Below are 23,129 nucleotides of genomic sequence, written 5' to 3'. Positions count from 1 at the left end.
GGCTCCCAGCCTCTGTGGCCTCCTCTCCCGGAGTTGGGAGGGGGGCTCTCTGGAGAGCTCCATATCCAGCCCTCTCACTTCACGCAGGTGAAAACCTGGCGGAATGAACTTACCCCCTCCACCATGAAGCCACAGTTTGCTCAGTAATAAACTCAGCAAAAGGTCAGGAACAGCAGATCACCCTTGACATTTTCTTAGGCATAGTCACATGGCAGCCCCAGACTGTCTCTAATCAAACCAGTACGACCTGTCTCCTCCAGATCTGGCTCTGATCCCTGGCTCCTCACCTCTACCCAGAAATAGGAGCTGGTGTGCATGTAGGGTCCAGGGAGCATCTTGAGACACTGGATTCTGGCTCTAGAAGGGGTGAGTAGGACCGGAGCTGATGCGGAAAAAGGTCAGGAGGTGCCCTCACTCTGGGGGAGGGATGCTCGGTTTGGGAGGGAGGCTGTGTTAGGAGTGGGCAGGTCTTTGCTGTGGGTCTGTCCTGTGGTTGCTGCCACCACCTGAGTACAGGTAGCGTCTCCATCATGCAACAGAGAACGTCCCCATGTGTTTCTCAATGTGCCCTGGGGAGGGCCTGGGGGCAGAGGACCAGCAACTGGAATGATGCTCCTTGAATGACATGGGGTAGAGTAGTCATCATGTTCTCTCTCTCTCTCTCTAAACACACACACACACACACACACACACACACACATATGCACACACACATTCTCTCTCTCATTATCCACGGGGCTAATTTCTGTAACTCCATCCAGCTTGGGGATGCCTTCTGTCACTCGCACAAATATTAAAAAGGAACATTTATTTTACTTTCCCAAAGGTTAATTTGTTTTTATTGTTGGTGCAGTTTTTATAATATTTTGATGTTAAAAATTCTTCGTATTTCAGAACAACTGTTCCGAATGATGACGAACCTGTTCACTTATTTGGCACAAGTCCACGTGTGTTCTGTTTTGGTCTCTGGTCCACGTGTGTTCTGTTTTGGTCTCTGGTCCATTTACACTGAGAATCATGTCTCTAATGGCATTTGGGGTGGGAATTCATGCCCCAAAACAAAATAACTTCCGTTGTCAACTCAAAGGAGGCAACCTGCCACATGTGGCGTAAATTGAATGCTGGGTTCAAGAGTCCTTATTACAGAGCACCTCTCAAACTGAGCTCGTGTCAGCTTGAATCACCAGACAGCTAGTTACAATGCAGATGGCTGCCCTCCCCACCTCCACACTGTGTCTGACTCAATAGGTCTGAGGTAGGGCCCCTGAGTTTGCATTTCTAACAAGCTTCCTAGTCACGATGATGCTACTGATCTGAGGCCCACATCATCCTCATGGTTAACGCACTACCCTAATTACAAAATCTCTTTCCTATCAATAATTTAAAAACTAGGTACTTCGTATATGTATTCATTTCAACACACGGCTTGTTCACTTATTCAACAAGTAATCATGGAGCAGCTACTGAATGGCAAGGTCTAGGCACTGGGGACTCAGGGTGGAGGAAAGAAAGCCCTTGACACCAGCCAGGACATTGACAATCAACTATCACCAATTAAAAAGATCTTAAAGTGACAGGCAGTGAGAAGTGCTACCAGGAAGAGAACAGCAGGGGATACGGAGGGATGAGAGATGCTACTTTAGAGAGGATGGTCAGAGGAGGACTATTGAGAGGGGTGACATTTGCGAAGACTCAAGTAAAAAAGATTGTGAGCAGTGCAGACATCTGGAGAAGAGCATTCAAGGCAGAGGGAATGTCAGGGGCCAAACCCTGGTGGGAGATACACGTTTGGTGTGTCTGGTGACTCAAGGACACCTGTAGGGGTGGAAGAGAGGGAGTGACAAGGAGAGGGGTAGGAAGAGAAGGCAGAGGGGTGTGTAGCACGGGGAGGGTCTTCCAACCTGGGGTTGGGGTTTTAGCTGAAAGAGAAGGAGTGTTAATGCAGAGGGTGACATGATCCGATTTCTGTTTCCAAAGGACCTCTCTGGCTGCTGGGTGGAGAGCAAGATGGCGAGGGTGGAGAGCAAGATGGCGAGGGCTGAGGCTGGAGGCCAGTGAAGGGGCTGCTGCTCTCACCCAGACAAGAGATGACAGTGGCTAGGTTAAGACAGGAGGAGGCTAGCGATTACTGGAAAGATTTAGGTAGGATTTAGGTTGACAGAGCCAATAGGATTTGCTGACAACCTTATGTAGGAAGTGAGAACCAGATGGAGTCAAGGGCCACTGGTAGGATTTTTAGCTAGGGCAGCTGGAAACATGGTGCTTCTTCAGCAGTTCTTAGGGTCTGGCTGTGGCTCCCAGAACAGCCAGCATAGAAACAGACAGTGAAGATGTGATGTCCGCCCTCAACACCTAACATCTACTGCAATACTCAATAAACGTTGAGTGTCTGGATAAAGTGACTCCCCAGAGCAGGGACAGTCCCTTTGGGGTCACATGTTACCAGTTTATCTGATTAGAAACATCCCTTTCTGGGCTCCACTTGGGTAACAGATGTCAGGTGAGAAGCTGCCTTGGCATCACATACATAGCTGGCTGAGCATCCATGTAGGTTAGAGATCTGTGGTTTACGAACTCACTGGAATTGGAAAGAATCAAAGAAATCAGTTGAGAAGAATCAAAACGGCATTCCAGATGAACTCTACATAGGCTTATATTATATCTATTATATCACAGGTATGGTATGCTCTAATAGATTAGTACTCTTCCAGCCATGGCTGACCAGAAGAGTGTTTTAGTTTTAATTATGCAATAGTTGCTAGCTGGCAGGACAGAGGAGGAGGATCTCAGATTTTCTTGGTATTATTTCTAGTCATCAATTGATCCTATGTAATTCAATGTCAGATGGGAGCCTTCCTACTTCTTGAAAGCTTCAAAAAATTAATATCCATCTCCAATTCCATACACAGTGGATGTCTAAATCAAAATTTCTGTGAATTTGGTGGGAGGCAAGGACTCTTACTGTCAAGGTCACTGCTGTCTCCAGACTATTGCTTCTGCTGGTACTATCTTTGTCTCACACCAAACTGATGGCCCGTGAAGCTCATTTCCTTCCTTATCCTTATTTTCTGCTGTAACCTGATTATAAGCAAGGGTCCCATGTGACCCAGTCTTGGGATGGAGTTGTATTCAGGGAGAATAGTTCAGCAAACAAAGGTAATTAAAAAGTAATTCCAATCTTTATTTGTATCTTTCCAATCAAACTTAAGAGGATCTCAATCAGATCACATAGTTTTATTTCTTGACTCTCTTATCTTGCCAGACCTCACTTTATCTCCATGTACTTCTATATTTTTTCACCTGCCAAACCTTTCTCCCAAGTTTTCCATCTTCCCTTTGGTCTTTATAGTTCTGTTTCTTTATTTCTGATCTTTCTTTAAATTATCACAAAAGGATGTAATATAAGATGCAAAAGACTGAACTTGCATTAGAGAGAATTAGAGGAAAGCTTTATTAATGCTTTTTATCCCCATTCTCTCTCCTGAAATCTGCCTACTAAAGTACTAAAGATAATTTTCTTTGTTCTCTTCTCCCCTTCTTCCACAGTCACCAAAACAGTCATTAGTGAAGCACAGTTCACTGGAGATTTGGTGGGAGAAAGGTAGGGCTTCCATCACAAAAATGCAAATCACTTTAAAATGTGCATTAGACATCTGTGCTTCTAAGAGACATTTCAGCCACCACCACCGGGGTTTGCCTCCGACATTAGCCCATCTCAACCCATTTTAATGGCTTCTTTATGCTGCTTGTCTCCACTGATCTTCAGTATGTCTCCTCTGCTTCTCTCAGGTACGTGCTCAGTAGTTCAGTGTGTCTGACTCTTTGTGATCCCATGGACTATAGCCTGCCAGGCTTCTCTATCCATGGGATTCTCCAGGCAACACTGGAGTGGGTTGCCAGGCCCTCCTCCAGGGGATCTTCCCAACCAAGGGATTGAATCTTTGGCAGGTGGATTCTTTACCACTGAGCCCCCTGGGAAGCCCACTCCTCCCAGGTGCAAACCACAAATTCTGCTCCTTATCTTTGCAAAACAGTTCGGCCTGTGAGCAAAGGGGTTGAGAGCAGGGGCACCAGAGCCCATCTGCCTGGTTTGAATCTCGCCTCTGATTTACCAGCTGTGTGATGTTGGGAGAGCTTCCTACCTTCTTGTCCTTTAGTTTCTTCATTTGCAAAATAGAACCAATGCTCATACCTTGATCACAGGATTGTTAGGATTAACTAGGTTAACTGACCTGTGGTCCTTGGGGAGGCATCTGGTGCCTTCAGGGGCTCCTGAAGCCTCAGCTCTTATGACTTCTTGGTTTCAGGGCTCACATGTTGCCTCCTAACAAAGAGACTTGTCAAAGTCTTTTCCAAACAAAGGCCATTTCCTCTCCAGGAAGGATTTTGCCACCTGTCCATGCTGCTTCACCCCGTTGCTTCTGTAAGGGACTCTGGGTTCCAATCCTGACTGCTGTTTTCTAGCTCAACCCTTCAACTCTGAGTGTCTCAGTCTCCTCTTCTTAGTTTTTCCTTAAAATATTTTTGTTTATTTGGCTGTGCCAGATCTTAGCTGTGGCATTCAGGATGTTCAGTTTTCATCGAAGCTTGTGGAGTCTTTTAGTTGCAGGATGTAGAATCTAGTTTTCAGAACAGGGATCAATCTTGGTCTCACTGCATTGGGAATATGGAGTCTCAGCCACTGAACCACTAGAGAAGCACCCCAGTCTCCACATCTTTGAAATGGGGATAAGAATCCTATGGTTGTTAGGGTTAAGGGAAATTGCATGTGAAGCATCTATGATAAGAATGGTTTTTCGAGTATTGGCTGGGTACTGGGCACTCTCCCATACACAGGTAACCCCCGCTTTTCGAAAGTTTTCATTACATTACTTCACTTTTGTGAAAGACCTATTAGAACCTGTTTCATTAACTGAAAGAAATTTGAAGAGGAGTTTTGCTTTTATGAAAAAAAAGCAAACAATGAACGTGGCCTTCAGAGTTTGTTTTGCAGGGAGCCATGCCAGAGGCATTGCATATCCCTGGGATCGAGGGGCCCCAGCCAGCTCCTTCCCAGAGGGCTACCCTCAGCCTTTCGGCAGCAAGCCACCATGACTGTCAAGTCTGTGAGCATCTGTGCTGTATCTTGATCCATTTTTTTTGTCTGTTAGAAAGATGTGTTCTTAGGTAATTGCTTCTTTGCTTTCCATCATTTTGGCTTATGGAAGGTTTCATAGGAACCTCTGTACTTTTAGATAGCAGGGGACACCTGTAAATTCTCTGCTCAGTGACCAACACCTAGGACAGTCAACAGATGTTATATCGGCTCATCCCTGAGAGATGGGGAACATGGTTCCTTATGAAGGACAGGTGCTCCCAAGTAACATATGATTAGAGTTGGGATCAGGTACAAGGGGAAGTCAAGGGAGGGCAAGATCCCCGGGCCTTCCTGCCAGAGGAGGATGTATAATCAGGGAGGATTTGGACAGGGAACATGAGGAAGGAACGCAGAGGAGAGGGGCACCCAAGCAAAGGCTGGGAGGTAGGCCTGTACTTTGGTGCCATGTTCCTCCCCCAAACCACTCTTCTGATTCAGCCAAGTGCACCAGCAGAGCAGCTGACCTGGCCAGTCCATAGGGTTCCCATCGGGGGGCAGGTGAGCAACAAGGGCAGAACAGAGGGCTGGGGAAGGCTCCCTGCCAGGCGGAGGTGTTCAGACGTCAATGTTGTTATTAATAATCATAACAAAGCAATAAGATGGAGCATCATTTGTTGTGCTCCGACGTACCAAGCACTGCCCTAGAGGGACTGGATTCTCTCATTTCTCCCATTTTGCAGATAAATGGCCTCAAGCTCAGAGAGCAAAGACCACACATCGAATCAATGTCAAGGCCTGGACTGTGTGTCAGAGTCACCTGACCCCAAGGTTCGGGCTGTGGCTGTAATGAGAGCCAGCATCAGCCTGGGGTATTAGCAGCCTCTGTGTATTTCACAGGGGTCACTCTTAAGGGAGAGTTCTCTTCCAGGATGCAAGGAGTTGGGGACAGTCTCGTCCTCTCCCCCTTCCCCTCTCTTTTCTCAAATCCCTCTGCACAAGGTCACGGGCAACTGAAGGCTCCCTCTGGCCACCCTCAGCACCCCCGTGGGTCTGTCATCCACGGAGTCGGGTTTAATAACCAAGGGGTCCAAGTGTCACAGGGCCCTTACTTTCAGCTTTCCTCATCTGAATGGGACCTAGCAAGGTGGAGATGGCGAGGGCAGGAGAGGGAGAGGAGACTCCTCTCTCTGCACCTCCCCAACCCTGCTTTGGCATTTTGTGTGCTGGGAATGAGAAACCTAGCGTTGCTATGGAAACTGCCATCCCCTGCTCCCTCTCTCACTCTCTGTGGGCAGTTCTTGTATGTAACATGGAAGTGCAGGGCTCCCTGCTACCCAGGGGGCTGGAATTCAGGAGGACCATCTCTGGGGGTGGGGATGCAGGAATGGATGGGAACTGACAGAGGGGCCTCCCGCGGTTCTGCTCCCAGGAGGAGTTTCAGGGCCTCCGACCTGAGGGCAGCGTGAGGGGCAGCCATGGAGCTCAGGCTGCATCTCTGGAGTGAGCCTGGTAACAATGCTCATTCACACTCATTGCAAAGAAGAGTTCACAAAGTGCAGTCAGCTGGGCTGTTTAGAAAGAGCTTGGGCCCTGCAGTTCCTAAGACTCAGGCTTGAATACCAGCATGTGTAACTTCTCCAAGCTTCCATTCCCCACATCTGGAAGCTGAGCAACCTCAGAAGTGGTCACATGGGACCAAGACTGTGCCCCTGTCCCCTGCCTGGAGGCTACTTCAGAGATAGCATCTGCTTAAGGGAGGGGAGGAGTCCCCTCTCCTCCCTTCCCCATGTCACCTGATTCCACTCAGGTAGGCAGTATGAGCCCACTTTACAGAAGAGAAGACTGAGATCCAGGCCAGGGAAGGAAGGGGCTCACAGTCCACAGAGTCGGGGCCGGGCCTAGGGCTGAACAGGAGCCTTGCACTCTCCCCGGTTTCCCAACAGCCCTTCTCGCTCTTGGCACTGCTGCCTGGAGCTGGCCTTAATTGCCAGGCACGTGACCTGCAGGACTCCCTCCCTCTGAGCCACGTGCTAAGCCCCAATCCCTCTTGATGCTGTCATGGTGGGGGGGATCAAGCCTGCGGCAGAAACACCTCTCTTTTGGCTTTTAATACTAAAATAGAATAAAGTGCTGTACGTTTTCTGTGGGAAATGAAAGATGGGACTGGGGAGAAAAACAGCCCTCCAGTCCCCAAATCAACACCCCCGTCAGCACCCCTCTCAGCTTCCAGAAAGAAAACATTCCTTCCAGGTGATTTGTTAGCTCTTTCTGGGGCAGAAGAAGGTGGAAAACTAATTTTAACTTCTCAGGGATTTTTTTTTTTTTTTTTTTTAGCTTTTATGTTTTTCAGACCAGAGGTAGGGCATCAAGTGCCCTTAGGTCCACTGATTTGGGGAAAGACTTGAAGCAGGCAGTAATTTTGCCTCCACCAGCCAAGTCCTGCAAATCTCAGTGGGTAGAGATGCCGAGAAGGTCAAGGTCGGGTGCTAACCCTCCCCAGATAAGCTCCCGCTCCTCCCTCCCCCAAATCCAAGGAAAGTGTCCCCCTAAGAGTTAGGAGACTGAAGTCAGACATGTGAATCTGTGAAACCTAGATCTGTTTTTTGTCCTTGAGCAAGTCACTTCACTTCTGGGCCTCAGTGACCTCATCAGTCACTGGGGAACAATAATTGCTGTCTTGACCACTTCCTAGGTGGCCGTGAAGGTTCAAAGCAGTGCTGGGCTGATTTCTTGGCCCCAGTACTTAGAGGGGCATAGCAAAACTGGTGAGGGTCCCACAGGACTCATCAGAATGGGGAAGGAACCCCTCGGCCATCCACTGGAGCAAGAGAGCCCAGAGACCAGGCCCTATCTTGTGCTTAGCCCAGTGTCTGGCACGTGGAGGGTTGTTAATGCACATTTATAAATGAGAAGTCAATGAGCATTCCCACTGGGAATGGGGACAAAGGTTAGCCTGGAGAAGAAGCTGATGGGAAATTGGTTAATTGATCTCCAAGCAGCAGAATGACTGTGATGGAGTATAGAGAAGAGATGGTTAGAGACAGGTTCTGGGACCACAAGTAGGCTCTGTAAGAGGACAAATTTCAATTCTACATGCAGACTATAGGGGAGGGGAGTGAGCTTGCATTAAGCATTTGCAATGTGTCTGGGTTCTGAAGAGAAACAGCTGAAGTCCTCGCTGAAAGGGTTGTAAAGAGGTTGTAAAGAACCCAATGGCTGGAGCCAGAGAGCCTGGGTCCAAAATTTGCCTCTGCCACTAACCAGCTGTGTGGTCTTGGGAGAGTTACTTCCCATCTCTGAGTCTGTTTCCTCATCTATAAACTGGGGTTAATGATGTTACTGAACTCAGGAGTAGCTGTAAGAATTATAGCATATAGACATATATATATCAATCCAGGAACAAAGCCTGGCAAAGAGTAAGTGTTTAGTAATTGCTTTGTGAGTGTTGGCCAGCATCATTACTTTCCCTTGGTCTCAAGCTACTTGGTTTCATCTAATCTTCGTAATGATCCCATGAGAGGTATCATTTTCATCTCCATTTTCCAGATGGGGAAACTGAGGTCCATGCACTTGTCTTGAAAGTGGCAGTGTAAGAACTTGAGCCCAGTGCTGCCTTCCTGGAAGCCTGCACTCCTAACCATTGCAGGGCTCCTATCATCTCCCCGAGGGGGAACCCCGCTATGCCCCCATTTCCCAGCCTAGGAGGCAAATGCCCGGAAAGAACAAGGTCATGACTCGATGTCTCAGAGCCGTCCAGAGGCAGAGCTCAGGTTTGGCTCCAAAGCCCACAGGCTTGCTTTCCCCTGCACACACCTGCTAAGCACGAGTGCCACTGAGGGTAGAATGGGCCACCTGTCTGCCTGTCGCTGGACCAGCACAGGGAGAAATGCTGCTGAGGCTCAAGATGGCACATCGGCTCTTCCACAGCCTGAGGGTGGATGGTTACGTGAGGTGATGAGCATTGAGCTCTCCAGAAGGTGGCAATGCAATGCGTGCGACAGAAGTGAGAAAGCACGCAGCCCTTGCTCCTGCTGCCACAGCCAGCTGGGGCCAGAGCAGCCCAGAGTCCCCCCAATGGGACGTCCCACCAGCGGTCCAGACAATACCTCGCCCAACCTTCTCTCCTCTGTCTCTGTCTGGGTTTCTGTCCCTCCGCCCCCTTCTCTTTGTCTCCCGTCCTCCTTCCCTCCCTTTCAAGAAAATGAATCATGCCCCACTCGCCAGCAGCACGCCACTGGGATGAGTAATTATTCCTCCATCTTCCTTATCTATTCCCTGGAGTTTGGGTTACTTTTGGCCAAAATATAGTCAAAATCACGTGGTGTCCAGAGTAAGTTACAGAGTTTAATTTCTCTGCATGAAAATGTGTAGTATTCTAAAGGTCATCTTATTAAAAAAAAATCCTGGATCAGTGCAATGCCACGTCAGCTCGATTGCTGTGTCAACGTAAGAAGCCAGGGCAAAAATAGATAATCTAAGACTTATTTGCTCGTCCATGTGAGGCATAAGCTATTTATCTTTTCTGGAATTGAGTTAAAACTACTTCCAAGCCATTTTAGAGAAGGATACTGATATAAAGGATGGAATAAGAGATAATAATAGGAAGTTGTGCTGGCTTCAGGGTTTCTTAAATAGAGATTTGATGAACTGGAGGAGTCCGAAGAGATCTGGCTTTCATCCAGACAAATAATACATCTATTCATTCTTTCTTCCTTTCATTCATTCAGGATGAAGGGTTTACTCTATTCCACAGCCAGAAAATACAAAGAAGACAGAAACAGACACTGACAGGCAATGGGGACATGTCTCTGTTCTTCTGGAACTCCGGGTCCAGGGAAGGACAGGCAGGTAAACAGGAGTTAGGATGGAGCGGGCAGAATGCTGTGATGAAGGCATATGCGGAGCATGGGGGCCTTCAGAGGGGCCGTGTGCTGGCATTGTGTGAAGCCCTGGGGCTGTGGACATCGCCCCGGACAGGCTTAGACTCAGAGTGACTGATGGCACATGGGGTTCAGCTGACCAAACCCAGTCCCGTGGGGATGGTCCTCAGAATGCCCTGTGACCAGGGTGGGCTTTAGAGATAGAAAAGAAGACCATCTGGAGAGTGGTGGCAAAGCCACAGATGTGGACATGCGCAGAGCATTTTAAGGGACTGAATGAATTGCAGGGTGACTCTAGCAGGAGCTCATTTAGTGGAGTAGCAGGAGACGGGGCTGGTGAGGATGTGGGGGGTGGGGATCCTTGGGAGGGATTCTGAGCCGAGAGCTGCATGGGCAGAGTGGCCATCTGTGGGGCTTTGAGCAGATCACTACAGAGGCTGGTTCCAGCCTGGGAAACGTAAGCCTGAGCAGGTGGGAGGCTTGCCACTGTTCTCCATCTGTTGAGGAAGGGTCACATAAGTACCACCTGGCTTTCTGGTGGGTGACAGCATCTGGGAGGCAGAGAGCGTGTCTCTGGGGCAAGATACTTGATTGGGCCCGACCATGATTTATTCAGCAGCAACAGACACCTGCAGCCTGGGGCCAGCGCTGGCCTTGGTCGTTCTCCAGGACTTGATCTGGGTGCATATACCTGTCTCTTTGGAAGACCAGGGCACGGGGTGGGTGGTGGCTGGGGGACAGAGGCCAGCCAGGAAAGAGTAGCCTCTTCCATCTTTAGCTGAATGGGGGTGGGGGTGGGGAAAAGGACGTGTCCAGCTCACCTGGAGTGAGCACCGCCTGCTCCAGGGGTTGCCGGTCCAGTTCTGTCCCCCAGGAGTTCTTCTAGGCTCACCACTAGATTCACCACCGCAAGTGATCCCAGTCACACCACCTAGTAATCCCAGACAGAACTCACTGCCCCCAACATTGGCAGACCCCACTCACATTGTATGTGTGCACACACACACGTGCCGTGTGTATGTGGGCATACACGCACACGCTGTGTGCTTGCAAATACAGGTGTGCTGTGTTTTTCATAAATCCCAGCTAACATGATGTTGGGCTTCCCTGGTGGCTCAGTTGGTAAAGAATCTGCCCCATGATATAGGAGACCTGGGTTCGATCCCTGGGTTGGGAAGATCCCCTAGAGAAGGGAACGGCTACCCACCCCAGTATTTTGGACTGTTCCATTATGTTAATATAGACTGAGTAATGGTAAACTGTCAGTAATACCTAGTTAGTATTTGCAGGTCATTCTGTATTTTTCCAGAACCTGCTCACATCTATATTTTCCTCATTGGTCTCATTGTAATCCTGAGAGGTAGAGAGGGCAGGTAGTAGGCGGCCCAGAGGTCACCAGGTTAGTTAGTGACTGAACCAGGAGAAGCCAAACTTGCTTGACTCCATGTTCCTAGTGCAGTTAAAGAGACAAAGATCTCTCATTATCTGCCCTTAGAGGCATGGCAAGTACTTTTCCAGGCCATCCTACCAATTTTTAACACTGCCAATTTAATGACCATTTTGTTTAAAAAATTGTTTTTATCCAGCTAATGGTTTAATTGGGTGGCTCAGACAGTAAAATCTTCCCTGGTGGCTCAGACAGTAAAGAATGTGGTCTCTGCAATGCGGGAGACCTGGATTTGATTCCTGGGTTGGGAAAATCCCATGGAGAAGGAAATGGCAACACACACTCCAGTATTCTTGCCTGGAGAACCCCCATGGACAGAGGACCCTGGCAGGCTACCGTCCATGGGGGTCACAAAGAGTTGGACATGATGGACCGATTAAACACAGCACAATGGTTTAATACTTTGGCCACCTGATATGAAGAGCCAACTCACTAGAAAAGACCCTGATGCTGGAAAGATGGAGGACATGAGGAAAAGGGGGCGACAGAAGATGAGATGGCTGGATGGTATCATCGACTCAATGGACATGAGGTTGAGCAAACTCCGAGAGATAGTAAAGGACAGGGAAGCCTAGTGTGCTGCAGTCCATGGAATCACAGAGTGGGACATGACTGAGCAACTGAACAACAAATGGCTTAATAGTCACATGGAAACTCAGTAGCCAGTCATGTTAAGATTAGCCATGCAAAGTTGATATTGGCCAAAGTTTGATTTTTCACTGTGCACACCAAAACCTAACAATGTTTCCCTCCCTATGTCCCACCCTCCTGGGATGTGTGGCCATGAAGCCTGAGGCTAGCCAGTGTCAGGCCTCTCCCCAGCCCAGCTGGCCACTCATGATGGGCCACTCACTCCCTAATGATGATAAACTCCTCCCCCTTGACACACACACATTTTTTTTAAAAGCAGACCCTAAGCTAACCACTTTGCAGGTACCATCTCAATGAATCACAACAACAGAACTATAAAGTAGCTATCAGTATTATTCCCATTTTGCAGATGGGGAAACTGAGGTTCAGAGGCCCAGTGACATACTGACAGTTACACAAGTCAGGAGAAGGGGTGCTGAGAGCCACACCTGGGCTATTTGTCCCCAGCATCTGAGAGAGTAATCATTAAGCTCTATTGTCTCCCTCTACTCCGGCTTTTCTGCCAGAGCAGGGCTCCTCCTCCACTGCCAGGACCCCAGGTGGGAGGACCAGGGACTTGGGAAGTGTGCCTGGAGGGAGGGTGAGTTCTGATTTGCAGCAGTGGCCACCCAAGGCCAGGGCAACTGGGCGATTAACCTACATTAGGCTCCCCATCACGGCTGCTCCCTCCAGCTCCTCGTTAGAGTCCTTAATTATGAACTAACAGTGGTTCCCAAGTGGAGGAGGAGGGAGGGATAGGTGGCAGAGCGAGCGTGCAGATGGCCTTTCTGGCGAGCGTGGGCTTCATCTGGTCTTTATGTAACAGTGGCTCTGCTTCCCAGATCGCCTTCGAGGCAGACGTTTAAACACTTGTTTTGTGTTTATGATACAGAGGAAGAAATTAAAGGCCCCCAGGGGACAATGAGGAAGAAAAAATTTAAAAAACCAGGAGTGACTCTGAGGGCTTGTCAGGCAAGATGGGGAGAGAAAGCAGGTCTGGGACTGGTTTCAGGATGACAGCGGGCAGGTGGCTTTCCTGGGCTTGGGTGGTGAGATCCAGGATTCCACAGTCACGAGCAGGGAGGAGGGTGTGTCTCCTTCTGCAGACACAACAGGACCAAAGCACGCTGATATTGAGGGCCTGCTGTGTGCTGAGCACTGTGCCAGCCGTGGTGTGCTCTCCTGGATTCTCTCAGCATCCCCCTTTTACAGATGGGGAAACTGAGGCTTAGGGAGGCTCAGTGACTTGGCCAGCATCAGGTTGTCTGACAGCTAGACTGCTGGAAGGGACTGGGATGCCTTCACCCATTCAATCCTGCCTCTTGCAGAAACCTCTCCACACAACCCAGCCTCACCACGTAGGCCTCTTTACACTGAACTTCTCGACAGCACAGCTTCCAAACCAGATGTCTTCTGCATCTGACCTGCTGTTGCCTTTGAACTGCTCCTAGTTTCCTGGAGTCTACTGCAAGAGGCCTCAGCGGCCATCACTCCAAGTCACCATTGGGCTTTTATTTTTTTATTTAAAAAATAATATTATTTATTTATTTTTGGCTGTGCTGGGTCTTCGTTGCAGCGAGCAGAGGCTCATCTCTAGTTGCAGTGCACAGGCTTCTCATTGTGGTGGCTTCTCTTGCGGAGCACAGGCTCTAAGGTGCTCGGGCTTCAGTAGTTGAATCACATGGGCTCAGTAGTTGCGACTCCCAGGTTCTAGAGCACAGGCTCAATGGTTGTGGTACATGGGCTTAGTTGTTCCATGGTAGGTGGGATCTTCCCAGATCAGGGATGGAACCTGTGTCTCCTGCATTGGCAGGTGGATTCTTTACCACTGAGCCACTAGAGGAGCCCTACCAGTGGGCTTTTAGTTTCTCTCTAAGGCAGAGGTCCGCAACCTCTGGGATCTAATGCCTGATGATCTGAGGTGGAGCTGATGTAATAATAATAGAAATCAAGTGCAGGATAAATGTAATGCACTTGAATCACCTCATGGGACACTACAGCTTTCACGGGGGTCCGTGCATGTTGCATGGGAGCACTGTGGAGACAGCATTTTTAAATCTGCCAGGAGGAGCAAGACCTGAGGCGGGGCCAAGGCAGGGAGACACTGGGCTACGAATCAGGCTTGATTCTAGTTTCTGCTCAGTCCTCAGCTCACTGTGTGACCTTGGACACCCCCTCACCCCCGCCATTCTGGACCTTAGTTTCATCTGTAAGAAGAGCTGGTGACTGTATACCCTGGCAATCTCCCTTGTGGCACTCCTGCCAAGTCTGAGTGGGCCCAGCTGTGCTCGCCCAAAGGGTATAGACAAAAGAAACCTTGGTGCAGCCCACTAGGAGATTCTCATTCCCTGTTCGGGCAAGCATTCAGGCAGAGGTGGGGATGGCTTAAAGCTGCGGTCCCCAACCTATTTGGCACCAGGGACTGGTTTTGTGGAAGACAAATTTTCCCATGGATCAGGGGGTGTGGGGTGGGTGGTGGGTAGTGGTTGGTTTCCAGATGATTCAAGCGCATTACAGCAGAAAGCTGGAAGAAGCCTAGACCTCTCTGGCTCTGTGGATCAGCTCCTTCACCTCCAGAATTTATTTACCTGAGTAGGAAATAAACTCTCTGCTGTAACCCACTTTTATTTTGGATTTTTGGTGGCTTACAGTTTAATAATCCTAATCTTCATGATACAGCCTTGGGTGGGAAGAGGAGAAAGTGTCTAGGAGACTTGCTTTTCTGCACAGCGTGAGATGGTCCCGTGGCCCCTCAAAGAGGCAGAGGTTGCAGCCATCATGTGTCTGGATCTAAGCTATGGAATGGGACAGGATCTGTTGGCCTGGTGGCTAAACTGGATATAGTAGCAGTCACTGGATCTCCACTCATTCGTTTACCTTTTCATTCATTTACTCAACCATCCCACCATTCTCTCATGAAGTTCATTCACTCATTGATGAGTCCAATAAAACATCATAGCAGGCAGGGACCCCCAGGCTGGGAAGCGAGTCTGAGCTGGGCAGGGAAACAATGAAGCTTGTCCTGGGGACTAGCAGCCTACCCATCTCTGAGCTCCAGCTCTCAACTCCGATCGGCGGCATCTCTGAAAAGTGGTCACATTCCAGGAGCGTGCAGTTCCTGGGGGAAGGGCATAGTGACAAACATGTTGCCGGGCTGTCCCTCATTCTTCCTGTGAGAGAAGAATAAGAGAGCAGGGAGAAGGTCTCTGTAAGCACACCTGCACATTCATGATGTCATAAGAGGGGATGGGTATATTAGCAAGAGGCGGGTTCACCTACCTTGTAGCCTCTGAAAAATCTGTAAGACGTAACACCTTTGCTTAGAACACAATGTTAAGAATATTCTAGAAAACAGTCGGCAACTCATAGGCCTTGTATGTTTTCTCCAAAATTGGGGCAGGATCCCAGGGGAAGGTGGGCGTAAAAAGATCCCAGAATTTGAGGCGGAGTGAGTCGGGAGAAGGAACGGAGAGGCGGAAGAGACCCACAGGCGCTCTTCTGAGGCATCTTTGATACTAAACAAAGTGACCTGGTGGGGAAAATAAGGATTCACTGGATATTCATGGTTGGCCCAGAATAAATCAGTTTTCTTTCTGCTATTTGATGGGGCTGTATATCTTTGCAGACACTGTGGTCAAAATTGAGGTTTGAGAGAAGACAAAAAGCAAATGGATCTATTTCTGTTGTCTTTTGTTATGTAACAGACTATCCCAAAAGTTGGGGCTTAAAATAACAGTGGTTTTGTGATTCTTCTTGCTCCTCTGGTAGGCTGGACACAGCTGATGTGGACCAGACAAGAGAAGTACCCGGTGCCGACAAGACAGGGAATGGACGGGACATGCAGGCAGCTGCGTTCAGCTTGTGGCCTGAAGGACCTAGAAGGGGGTGTCGCATAGCCTTTCATCCTCCACATGACTTTTCTCACCCCCTGGTTTCTTCTTCCCCCAGGGCAGCCTGGATTTCCTTACTACGTGGTGGCTGGATTCTGAGACAGTGAAAGCAGAAGCTTCCAGGCCCAGAAGTGGCATGGTGTCACTTCTGCCATATTGTCTTGGTCAAAGCAAGTCCCCCAGACAATAGGGAGGAAATAGACTCCACTTCTCCCCAGGAAGAACTGTGAGTGGCCATAAGGTAAGGTAAAGTAAGGTTAAGTCACTTCAGTCGTGTCTGACTCTGTGCGACCCCATAGACAGCAGCCCAACAGGCTCCCCTGTCCCTGGGATTCTCCAGGCAAGAACACTGGAGTGGGTTGCCATTTCCTTCTCCAATGCATGAAAGTGAAAAGTGAAAGTGAAGTCGCTCAGTTGTGTCTGACTCTTAGCGACCCCACGGACTGCAGCCTACCTGGCTCCTCCATCCATGGGATTTTCCAGGCAAGAGTACTGGAGTGGAGTGCCATCGCCTTCTCTGGTGAGTGGCCATACTTACAGGCAAATTTCTGCAAGAAGTTGATAGGGATCATGGAACCCAGATGGAATGTAAGATGTGAAGTACAACAAATTTGGCTTATGCACAACTTTACAGAGGCACATTTGGTGTGCAGAGTGAGGCTCATGGTTCATCTGCATGGGGCTGAAGCTGGGGTTCTGTACGGCTGGCTTGGCTTGGCTTCCACTATCCTGCTTTCCTCTTCTTCAAACAGCCCCATCAGCAGGAGACCACTAAAGGAAAGAGAAATACACCAAGGCCAAGGTCATTAGCATCCCGGAACATTGGATTCTATTTCTGGCAGATCCGAGGTAGTTGGCAAACCTTTACCCCCTGCTTCCCAGCTCAGCACTAAGAGGTAATGAGCCCACTGTATTATGTGGCATTAGGAGAAGTGCTGGGTACCAACCAGGAGAGGAAATAGACTCCCCACTCTCCACGAGCATCAGTCTGCACCTGGGGCTTGGGGTTCAGCTCTGGGCTCAGGGAAAGGCAACTCACATTGATTGAGTGCCTACTGTTTGCCAAATGCTGCTCAGCACGTCCGGCCCCTCCTTTTCTCCTGAGCCTCATCTTGTACTATTTTCCCTTTCCTGGCTTTCCTGCCAAACTGTGTGTATTTCTGTTCTTCCACTGGGTGACTCTTTCTCTTCCTTTGCATGTCCTATTTCCTCTGCTTGAAACTCTCTCTGGTCAACCCCAGGGCATTCCACAAATCGCAGGCTCTCTCCAGGCTACTAGCCAGTGTTCTCTAAGTGTCTGTTGAATGACTGAATGATGGCATGAGTGGCTCCTCATAACAGCCCATTTGACAGATGAGGAAGCTGAGGCAGATGCCATCAAACAGAGAACTAGCTCACCCAAGGTTGAGATATGGCGAGAGGCAGAGCCAGGATTTAAATCCAAGATCATTTGGTGGCCAAGCTTGTTTCCTTTCTACCACACCTGGCTCAAGAGTTGAATGAAGAGGTGGACAGTGATGGGGAGGGGGGAGTGGGTGCCAGTGGAAAAAGTGAGAACTCAAGCACCTCTCTGCCCCATTACAGGGAGTACTGCTAGAATCAGAGGTGAAACCTGGTCGCGCAGTGTGTGGCTGAGTTTTTGTGAGTTTGGCCTTCCATAATCTCTCTTGAGGGTTTAAAGGCTCTTCTCTGTAGACGAGAGGTGCTAGACCAGCATCCCAGTTGACTGTCAGGATCCAGAGAGCCATGCTAACTCCCAAAGGCTTTGGCACCCTCTGGTTAAAGGGGCTTCACATCTCTGAGCCTCAGTCTTCCTTGTTCAGAAAATTAAGGGTTGTTGAAAAAGTTAAAGCAGTTAATTGTGCAGCATGCTTTGTTAGGCCTGCCCACTCCCAACTTGAGACTCACCTAAGAGAAGCAACTGATAAATATTAAGCTGGAAGGCCTATTGTTCTTCCATTACCATTGAACCTCTTCTGTCTCAACTTCTCTTCTGTGTCATGTTTTGTTCTGTTTCCCAGGGAGGATCAGATGTGATAGAGGATGGGGAAGACATCAGTGGAGTCCTATCCAAAGGACAAGGCTAAAAGAAGTTGGGTTGCCCTTCTGCTTCCACCTGGACCACACCAAGTCAAGGCTAAGGGGCCCAGTAAATATCTGGAGAGGAGCAGAAGTTCCATGAGCTTGGGAGATGATGTGATGATAATGGTAATAGGTATGATAACAGAGATGATGAGGGAGGGGATGATGGAGATAAGCAGACAATGATGATGATGATAGATACGATGGCAGAAATGATGATGGAGGAGACAATGATGGAGGAGGAGATGATGGAGATGATGATGGAGGAGAGGGAGATGATGATGATGATGGAAGAGGTGATAGAGATAAGCAGATAATGTGATGATGATATGATGATGGGCAGATAGGTGCCCAGATGAGAAAGCTTGTAATAGCATGTTCAGGCCAAGCATTAAGAAAGAAATAAAGGTACCATAGAAAGATCAAAGGACTAATTGTTCAAAGGCCTACAATCCAGGCTCTGCCTCTTTTCAAGTGACTTTGGGCAAGTCATTTGACATCTCTAAGCTTCGGTTCTGTCACCTCTAAAACAGAAACAAAAAGCCTTCCCTGCTTACCTCACTGGGAGCATATGTGGAGAGCAAAGCCATGGTCATAACTTACACACGATCAGCTGTGGTTTTTGCTACTGCTGTAACTGAGAGCAGACCGCACCCGCAGGCACACACTGGCACTAAACGGGCTTAGTGCCAGTGCAAGGTCTTAAAGGCTTAAAGACTCAATTTCCTCACTTACAAATGAGGATACTAGCCATCCCCACATAGTGATGTGGCCTAGTTAAAATGGGTTCTTTTGATAACTGGATTAACCCAGTGCCTGCGAGAAGTGGGGGCTGTATAAACGATCCTTGTTGTGATTAATGTCTCTGGTTCATTCTAGCTTTTTCTTTTCTGGCCACAGCCTCAGCCTGGCCTGACCTGGTATAATGATCACACCCTCCTGGTCATCACTGCTCCCCAAAATACTTTCACAAGGGGCTGCCCTCTATGGTTGCTGAGGTTGCTCACTGCTCAAGTGCACTCAGCTAAGGAAATTCAGCTTGTGTTTTTCCCTCCCAAAGCTGTGAGCCTCAGAGAGGGGCTGCCTCTGCCTAGAACATGTGCCTTTTTCTAAATCTCATGAAAACTATACGTGCTAGAAGGCACCTGAATCACCTTATAGTGGGATTTATTCAGCTTAGAAATGTGGACTCAGATGGAGCTTCAGAGGGGATCTGACCCAATATTCTTGTTGTATAGAAAACTATTCATTCAGTCATTCATTTATTGAACTTTTACTGGATACCTGCTATGTGACAGGGTTCCCCCGTTGCCTCAGTGGTAAAGAATCCACTTGCAATGCAGGAGCCACAGGAGATGCAGGTTCGACCCTGGGGTCGGGAAGATCCCCTGGAGGAGGACGTGGCAACCCATTCCAGTATTCTTGCCTGGAGAATCCCACAGACAGAGGAACCTGACGGGCTACGGTTCATGGGGTGGGTCGCAGAGTCAGATACACCTGAAGTGACTTGGCACACACACACACTATGTGACAAGTAGCATCTCTCCACTTAGCAGGAGGCAGAAGTGTTCATAAGAGGAGTAGGGCATGGGACGTGACTGGTCCAACTGTGCTCCTGCCGACCTCTGACCTGGGGACACCCCATGTCCTCATTCCTCCACCTCCAGAGCTGCGGGCAGGATCCTGAAATGCCAGGTATGACGCCAGTTTACTATTACTTGCTGTTCTCTGCACTTACTGGCACCTGACCCTGTGCCTTTGATCCAGCTGGGCTTGTACACTGGTAACCCACTGTCCTCTGCTCAGGGCTCAAAGCTGATTTAGATGCCAAGGCCTGCCAAGGCTGGAAAACCACTTAGGGGCTGCATGGCCCTGGATGGTACATTCAAGCAGGAAAGAGGAGTCAGAACCTGGCTCTGGGTTGCCTGTCATTAACATGCATTGAGTTTGGTCAAGCCACAAACTATCTCTTTGTTTGCAAGATAAGAAGTCTGAGCCACAAGACATATAAGGTTTTGCCAATTCTAATCTTCTGGTCACTGGTTCTCAAATTTTGGCATGGGAATTACTAGGAGGGCTGGTTAAAATCAGCCCTAGAACTTCAGATTTGGTGGATCAGGGGTGGGGCCTGTATTTGTCCCAAGTCCTAGATGCTGTGATTCTGCTAGTCCAACCACTGCTCTAGCAACTCTGGCTGCACATTAGAATCACCTGGGGGAGCTTTAAACAGTGTGGATTTCAGGCCCAACCCCAGAGCAATTAAATCAGCATCTCCAAGTGGGAGCTTGTGCTTTGTTATCATTTTAAAGCTACCCCTCCCCAACCATTGCCACCCGGGGTGATTCAAGGATAGAAAACACTGTTCTAGAAAAGTGTCCAAGGATGTGACAGCACATTGATTGGGTAAATGTCTGATTTCCCTTTGAAGAAATGTCTCTGAGATCCCAACTCAGCCCCTTATTGGCTGCCTGGCTTTGAACAGTCTCCCTGAGCCTCCATTTCCCCTCCTTTAAGTGGTAGCTGTTAGGACCAAACTAATCTGCCTCCCCATGTCTGCCCTCCCCTTCCTCTTGTCTCCAAGGAGAACTTGTGCATTTCTTCTGCTCTGAGGCTATTCAGCTGAGCACAATTCAATAAGCATTTATTAAAAACTCACAGTGTGCAAGATGCTGGCCTTAATGATGTGGGAACACAAGGATGAATCAGGCTCCGTCCCCTCTCCAAGGAGCTCACATGCAAGTAGGGGAGATGAGGCATGTGTCCAAACGTGAGGCAGGATGTGTCACAGGCCAGAGAGGAAGTAACGGCGGCGGGGACCCCTGTATGCAAGGCCCGTGGTGGAGACCCTTTATGGTACATTACATGATCCTCCCAATAATCCATGAGGTAGCTTCAAGTGTAACACCCACTTTACAGATGAAGGAACTGAGGGTTAAAGGACTGGCCAGTTACCCAGGGTGCAAGAGCCAGGTTTTGTTGCCACAGGAGCCCAGAGCAGGATGAGATTCACACCATGAGAAAGGCAAGGAGGCTTTGTCAGAAGAGGTGTGGACACTGTGGTTTGAAGGATGTGTAGAAGTTCAAAGAGTAGACAGAAAAAAAAAAAAAGGTAGATAGAGAAAAAGGTAGAAGGATCAGCATCACAAAGGATTGGAGGAGGGAAATCCAAGCTTCTTTAGGGACCCAGAAGTGGTTTGATTGGCTGAAATTCAGGCTAATGGTGAGGCACGGTGGGAATCAGATCCTGGTTGGAGACCTTATGTACTGGGCTAAGGGGTTTTGATTTTATATCTCAAGAAGTGGGGAGCCATTGAAAATTCTTGAGCAAGGGATGGCATTTTTAGAAAAAGATGAAAGTGGTCATGGGTTATGAGAGAGGGAGGGTGATGAGAACCCAGTAAGGAAAGAGATGGCTATGATAGGTGGTCCATGTGAGACGGTAGTGCAAACGGGGCTTGGCGGGGCAAGGAAGCCTAGGAAAGTGAGCACACGCAGGTGTCCTGTTGCCACGTGAAACTTCCTTGGGCATCCATTCCTCAAGTGCACCTGTTTATTGACTGAGCCACTCTGCACTGGTTGGGGGGGTGGGGCGGCAGGGGCAGGTGGGTGTCCTGGGGCCCCACAGCTCCATATACAGCTCCCCTCAAGATGGGGACATGGTCAGTGGAGCATGACCCACTCATGGTAGAGAACTGGGCTGAAGCAGCAGGTAATGGGTTCCTGGGCCAGGTGAAAGCTGGCCGCCTGCCATGTTTCCAGGATGGGGGTGAAGGAAACAGCCCCATGGCCTAAGTCCTCCTGACCCGAGCTATCCAGGTGAAACGTACCACCCTGCCCACCTCCTGCTGTGAAGTTCACAGCCAGCTCAAGCCTCACGGCCTCTGTGCATCAAGCTGAGCACAAACCCTCCTGGGCTAAGCCAGTTCCTAGAAGCAAAGTCTAGGTGAGGAAAGAGCACTGGGCTGGGATTCTGCCACTTGCCAGCTGGGTGGTCTTGAGTATGTCCCCAAAGCCTTTCTGAGGTCTAGATATTCCATATCCTCTGGATAGGGGACTGATCACAGTCAAGGAGTGTAAGTGCTGAGTCCTCCATCTAGTCCCTCCACCTCCATCTACCCCGTCTTCTCTGGTTAACTTCCCTGAAGAATCCCAAGATCACACAGAGACAAGAAGAGCAAGCCACTATTCACAGTCAAAGGCCAAGATCATCTTTGTACATTTGTCACTCTGTGGACCTAGCATAGCATACCCATTTTATAGATGACATAACCAAGCCCAGATAATTTCCACAACTGGCCCAATTGGGCTCAAATATTTGAGCGGACATAGAGGCAGACTGAACACTAATGTCTCACCCAAAGAGGCTGGAGCCTCAGCTTGGTTCCCCCCAGACCCCTCTGCCTCTCATGAGGTCTGAGAGCAGATTGGCAGACATCCCCCAGGTCCAGTGTTCTGGAAGCAAGGCTATAGCTCCCTGGAGGATACAAATGATGGTTGGACAGACACAGAACTGCATCCCTTCATTGTCCCTATACCTCATCATCAGTCAGTCAGTCAGTTCAGTCGCTCAGTCGTGTCCGACTCTTTGCGACCCCATGAATCGCAGCACACCAGGCCTCCCTGTCCATCACCAACTCCCGGAGTTCACTCAGATTCACGTCCATCAAGTCAGTGATGCCATCCAGCCATCTCATCCTCTGTCGTCCCCTTCTCCTCCTGCCCCCAATCCCTCCCAGCATCAGTCTTTTCCAATGAGTCAGCTCTTCGCATGAGGTGGCCAAAGTACTGGAGTTTCAGTTTCAGCATCATTCCCTCCAAAGAAATCCCAGGGCTGGTCTCCTTCAGAATGGACTGGTTGGATCTCCTTGCATCATACAGAACATTTTTTCCATCTCTTGATAACCCTGGAGGAGAACATCACTGTTGGGGGCTGCTGCTAAGTCTCTTCAGTCGTGTCCGACTCTGTGTGACCCCATAGATGGCAGCCCACCAGCATCCCCTGTCCCTGGGATTCTCCAGGCAAGAAGGTCTTTAACACCTCTCCCAAGCTGGCCCACCTCCCTTTTACACAGAGGGCACATCTCAAGCCTTGGAAGGCTAGTTTCCTGCTAGAATTTAATAAC

The 23,129-nt window shown here is 49.1% G+C and overlaps 1 long non-coding RNA gene across 2 annotated transcripts; it reads left to right on the top strand.

The window, feature by feature from the left end:
• Nucleotides 1–223: 223 nt before the first annotated feature.
• LOC113893654 lies at nt 224–18,217 on the top strand. 2 transcript variants are annotated; one of them, XR_003511325.1, is made up of 4 exons: nt 224–366; nt 9,805–9,925; nt 15,983–16,165; nt 17,946–18,217. It is a non-coding gene; the product is annotated as an uncharacterized LOC113893654 (long non-coding RNA). The 2 variants fall into 2 exon arrangements; XR_003511324.1 differs by lacking the exon at nt 9,805–9,925.
• Nucleotides 18,218–23,129: the final 4,912 nt, after the last annotated feature.

The sequence above is a fragment of the Bos indicus x Bos taurus genome, chromosome 5 (genome assembly GCF_003369695.1).
Source record: "Bos indicus x Bos taurus breed Angus x Brahman F1 hybrid chromosome 5, Bos_hybrid_MaternalHap_v2.0, whole genome shotgun sequence".
NCBI classification, from domain to species: Eukaryota; Metazoa; Chordata; class Mammalia; order Artiodactyla; family Bovidae; genus Bos; species Bos indicus x Bos taurus.
Note: the sequence above shows the minus strand (reverse complement) of the source record. Positions and strands in the feature narration are given on the sequence as shown.